Below are 6,015 nucleotides of genomic sequence, written 5' to 3'. Positions count from 1 at the left end.
CACATTCAGTGTACTCATTACACAACTCATGATGAGTTGACCATTTCACCCTATTCATTTCCTGTAATGTTACTGGAATTTAGAGTAGCTACGCTCTGTGTAGTAACACTAAGCAAACTGCAGCCATGGTGCAATCGTCCACTTTCTCTCTCATAGTATTTGAGGCAGGGCGTGAGGTACTGTAGCAGCATTTCTCCACAAGATGTCAGGGCATCATTACAATCTCCACCTTCACCATGATTCTCTGTTAGAGCGATGCATTTTTCATCAAAGGACACTCGTGTCATTTGTCCGTGCATACTAATGTGTCCCGATGCTGACAGCCTTTTTGTTTTATACACCATAAAACCTGTGCCAGGATCAGTCTGCTGCAGGTGGGAAAAAGTTTAAATAAAGACTTGCAGTGATTGTGCAAAGCAGTAAGAGTGTCTTCACCTGAAAATGAGGCTTCATGTGGTGTTTGTCTCTAAGCTTCAGATGCACACACAGCATCACATGCCCACAGCTCCTGTCTGTTAAGTAGCTGTATCAGCGACCCTGCTCTCAGTGTCTGACTCATACATCACTGACACACAAAGATGTTCTGGCTCCCAGCTAGAAACAGCTTCAGAAACTGAACAACAATAAAGGATGATCTTGTAGCACAAAAGCAGCTTATGAATGACACTCATGCTCATTATTCTCATTCGATTCTGTTGCGCTTCTGAAACTGTGGGATAATGACATACAGAAAAAAATGATGAGGAGGAGGAATAACATGCCCTGACATTCAGCAATTCTGATCTGAGGTTTAGCAGAAGAAGAATCTGAGAAACGAAAAGGCTTCAGAGGATCCAGAAAACCGAAATGTTTCATATGAACAGCTCATATTTCATTTCTTTTTTCTACTTTTTTTGTTGAATTTCTAAAACTAAAACCTTCAAAAAATGTGGGAACAGATGCTGGGGATTTTACAGACCCTGAGTCAGAGACCTCCAAAGCACTTTGCTGTAAAAAAAACAATTAACAGGAAAATCATTTACCAGTTGTACAACATGAGTACTAAAATGTTGAACTGCGCGTCAGTTTCCCGGTAGCAGCGCTGCATTTTCACACATACACGTCACGGCAACGTTCAGACGTTACACAGCTGTGTGTTTCCAGGTAACACAACCATTTGTGCTGCTGTTAATGAGGACAGTCTGCTCTCGTACACGTGTCCAACAGAAAACACTGGCAGAAGGTTCTAACAGAAAGTCACACGTTACATGACATGTACAAAGTTAATTAATTCACAGCTTTGTTGTATGTCTCATATGATTTATTAAACTTTAGCACAAATGTACTAATGTATCCTTGTATCCACACTGTATTTTAAAACAGCTGGCAGCATTTATGCTGTGGTAAAGAACACTGAATGTCATTTTAAATTATAGTATTTAGACTAAAAAGCGAAGTAATTTTACTGCTAGTAATACAAATTAAAATGTACTATTAGTCACATTTTCTGCAGTGTAAACATGGTCATAAAAAGCAGAGAAAAGAAAACGGACTTGATGCTGGAGACGGTGGGTTTGAGTGTTTACAGTGAGCTACAGACAGAAACTGCTGTTTACACGTGGGCACATACACAAACCGTAAAGCACAGAGCTTTACGACCGCTTTACGTTGCTGTTTAACGCTCTGTCGATGCCCACGGTGTGTGTCTTTGTGTAAATAATGTACCACTTCATTCTCGCTCCTCTTTTTAGGTTTACACAACATGACAGAACCCATGTCTACGTCTCAGCTGTAAGTGAGCTTTTAGGGCAGAGCAGAGGGTTGGTCCTATTATTAGCAGCAGAAAACTGTAAATTGTTCGGTTTTGTTGTTGGAGCTTCTTCTTCAGATTTCTTTTTCAGAAAGAAAACAATGTAAAAGGAAACAGGAAGTCAATGCAAAGGCGGCAACACATCAGTTTTTACCTAAACAGCAAACTTCAGTTTATTCAATCCAACTTTTAAATAATAAAATATTACATTATATTACGCGCATCTGTGCCTTATTTTGAAAATTACAGGAAGTGTGTGTGCGGATCATCGGAGCTTGACATTCGGAGGGAGGTCCGGGAGGCTGATCTCTGTGCTCATTCAGCTGCGCGCAGGCAACGGGTGTGGATACAGAGCATCACCAGCCGGGTCCCCCGCTTCCCCCTTTATGGAAATAAAAACTGCTCCAGAGATGAGATGATAAAGTCTGAGGTGGACTGTCAATAAGTTTCAACTCAACGCAGCAGGAAGACTAGAGCTGTGAAGATGAGAAGTTTGCTGCTTGTCACCTTGTGTTTCTCCACGTGTCCTTTCTTGGTGAGTCTCTGGGGCTGAAATATGATTATTATTGTTGGAAGTAGTGTTGTTGTTGCTGTTGTTGCTGTTGTTGCTGCTGTTGTTGCTGTTTGAACTTGTACCCTTGTTGTGGGTAAATGAAGTGCAGATATGGTTAGATTCTGCCTCTGATCATTTATAAAGCTGCAAAATAATATTTTCATTATCACTTTAGCCAAATGTTAAATGTTTATAGCAGAATATTTGGAAAGATTTCATTCGCACATGTTTCCAGGAAGCAGACTTCAATGTTTTATCAGCTTTGGTGTGTTTGTTTCGACCAGTCAAGAAATTCCAATACATAACTGTGTTCACTGCTTGAGAATTTTTATAATCAATCACCTGCAGATTTTCAGATAATCATTGGAAAATCAATGGCTGCACACTCTGTCATGTTCAGTCGCCTTTTCTCAATTTAAAGTAATAGAAGAATGAAAAAAATAACTAAATATGCAAATTAGAACCTTTCATCAAAATGAACTTGGCAGATAATGAAATACTGTTTTGGTTCAATACAATATTCAATTAAATGAAGGTTCATGGAAGTGACATCAGTTCTGCCTGAAGCGCAAATGAGAGATTGACTCATTAGTTAGTCACGTCTTCATCAATCCCTCCATTCTAATCGCCTGCTGCCGCGAGGGTCACAGGGGTCGCCGACGCCAATCACAGCCGTCATTGATCGAGAAGCGGCTTAGGAACATTCACACACACAGACGGACTCCTGGAGAGAGGCCACACACACACATCAACACCGGGGCATGAATGAGAAGGTGCAGTGTTGCAAGTCGCACATGGAGGACGTCTCACTTCTAGTTTCAGTCCCCGTCAAACCCCAATAATGAATTAATGGAGTGACGGGTTTGATTCACTGCTGTGTTCGTAACACATCACACGCTTCTGCAAATATTGATTTCATGTAAAAGAAAGTAATTTAGTGGCTGAGTGAAGGTCGGAGGGTTCAGTCAGTACTTCCTTCACCCCTCGCCCGCGTTTACGTCTGCGGCCTCAGCACAGCAGGGACCCAGCTGTGAGCAGCCTGCAAACCACAGTCATATATTAGGAGCATCCATGAGAACATGAGGTGCAGGACACACGGATCCGTCTCAGCACCGACAAGAAAGGCGGCGATTTGATGACGACAGCATGAAGAAGAAGCAACAGAGCCGTTTTTTATTCAGAACATCCTCGGTGTTCTGACTCCAGGTCAATTGTGCTGATTCTGTCTGCTGTTGTTTGGCAGGACGGTAGGTGCCGGGTTTGAGTCACAGCGAGAGGAAGAACAGCAGATATTTATTTTCATTCTAATATGATCCACTCCAGTAGAGACTCACCCACCTGAAAGATAAACGTATAGAATCCCAGCTTCTGTGTTGGAGTTGAGTTACAGAAGCGACTGTGCAGACGTACCTAATAAAGTGGACAAGTCTCCGTGACAAATGAACGACAGAAAGCATGTCGTTCCTTGAAGTCAGACTGATGTTCATTGGACGGTTTTTTTATAAAAGTGCACAACAGACTTAAAATGATTATAGTTATAGCTACAACCCAAATATTGGTTTTAAAAAGTGGAACCTGATGGAAATATGGCAAAGTGAACGACTGGAAACAAGCGTGGGCGACAAACAGGAACACGTCAAAGCTTTACCATCCACAGAAGACGCAGTTAAAAGACTTCAAAGCCAGCATTTCATTCTGATTCTAATCGGATGTTTAAATTATTACCCAGCTGTTTTTATTGGCTCTTCACAGAGACGTTGCCCTTCATGTTCAGGTTGAGGTCAGTAACATTCATCTTGGATCCGGTCACTGAGCTCATCTCCATAATGATGAAGACGCGCGGCGTCGCCGAAGCGTGACCTTTGACCTTCAGAACCAGCTTGTGATCTCTCTGTTTAAACCCAGGGCGTGTGTGTGCGGTTCTGGGACACGCAGGCTTTTTCCATCCCGCTGTTCTCAACACAACGTTTTCTGATTGACTGGTGTTCCTGCTGCGAGCCGAGGCATTTTCCAGACTAAAATCATGTAACTATGCTTTTATATTTAGCCCGTGAGACACTCTAACGTGTGAGAAGTGAGCCTGAACGCCACACAGGTCCATGGTGACCTAATGCGTGTCTGCATCAGAGCGGCAGGGAGCTGATGACAAGCATCACTTGATAAGTCTGCTCCTGCTGATTGGCCTCGGACCCAGAGCGAGCAAAGAGCAGCAGCGCCAGCATTCATTCATTCATTACTGCAGATGTTTGTTGGCGTCACTCAGGTTTAATAAGCTGCTTTTTCCTGTGAATCCCTCTTCACGGCCCCAGACTTCGCCCCGGAGCTCATTCAGTGCTCCTGATGACGTAGAACCTGTGGAACCACAGCGTGCGAGCGGATGAATGGGTGAGCGCTGGTGCGGTTTGATGGTTCCTGTCACACATTCGCTGACGCCACAGAGGCTGCGCTCAGATCAGATGACTCGGACAGTATGAAAGTATTAATGCAGCATCTGTCAGTGATGTATCAACACAGCAGCACTGGGCTGTTTATTCACAGCTGCTTTCACTGTGTCTAATCCCTCGGTTCTGTTCATCTGGGCTGTGACTCGCTCTGTTTGTGTTAGGAGCCATATGTCCACAATCCAGCAGCTTTATTCAGGAATAAACACACAGCAAAGTGTGATATTACAGCAGGTGAGCCTGCAGCAGATGGAGCCGCGGGGCTCGGGCTTTATTTATGTGACTCGGATGTGGGGCAGCTGTGGCCTGAAGGTGGGAATCGCAGTCCGTCCTCACTAGCAGAGCGGAGCCGAGCCGGGTCGGGTCACCTCCGTCAGAACAGACGGAGCAGATGATGACATTTCCTTCCAGTTTGTATTTGAATAAAGTTAAAATGTCAGACCTCATATTTTGATTGAACCTCTCTCCTCCATCACACTCAGTAGCTTTAGTCAGTGGATCATTCCTTCTCATGAACAGCACGTCACTCACACACAGACTTCATGAACACCTTGCAACCAGATGATTGACATCAAACCACGGCGCTGGGTGTTTTTGTGACTCCATCCATTCATGTTTTATCTGGAGCTTCGCTCGTGGCAGATCTCAGAGATGTTTAATACTTCCTGTTCTAGATGAGATCCAGGTCTCTGCAGTTATTGGCTGCTGCTTTAATATCCAGCGCAGTGAAGCGCAAAGTCTGTGCGAAGCAGTCGTCAGGTCGCGAGCGGCAGTCAGCGATGGGAACAAAAGCACAGGAAATGAGCCGAGTCGCGCACGAGCAGATGTAAAGAAAGAGAGGACGGTGTCGCGTGAAACGGGAGAGATGCCGAGTGTTCGGGCGGTGAATCGGCTTCTCAATGAGCTAAACTCATCAGTGCACAACTGTTTGAGAGGCTTCCTTTGGAAGGAACGAGCGCCCGGGAGCTGCGTTCATGCGTTCAAAGATAAAAACAAACCTCAGGAACTCAGGAACTCCACCTCAGTCACATTTCAGTGTGTCCGGACCAGAAAGTCACTTTACATCTGCTCCCAAACACCAGCTTCACTTCAAATGCAGATCCATGTTTGTGTTTGGGGATTTCCAGTGTGTTGCTAGGAGAGCTTCACACATGGTGTGTGTGTGTGTGTGTGTGTGTGTGTGTGTGTGTGTGTGTGTGTGTGTGCGTGTGTGCGTGTGTGTGTGTGTGTGC

The sequence above is a fragment of the Betta splendens genome, chromosome 17, assembly GCF_900634795.4.
Source record: "Betta splendens chromosome 17, fBetSpl5.4, whole genome shotgun sequence".
Taxonomy (NCBI): Eukaryota; Metazoa; Chordata; class Actinopteri; order Anabantiformes; family Osphronemidae; genus Betta; species Betta splendens.
Note: the sequence above shows the minus strand (reverse complement) of the source record.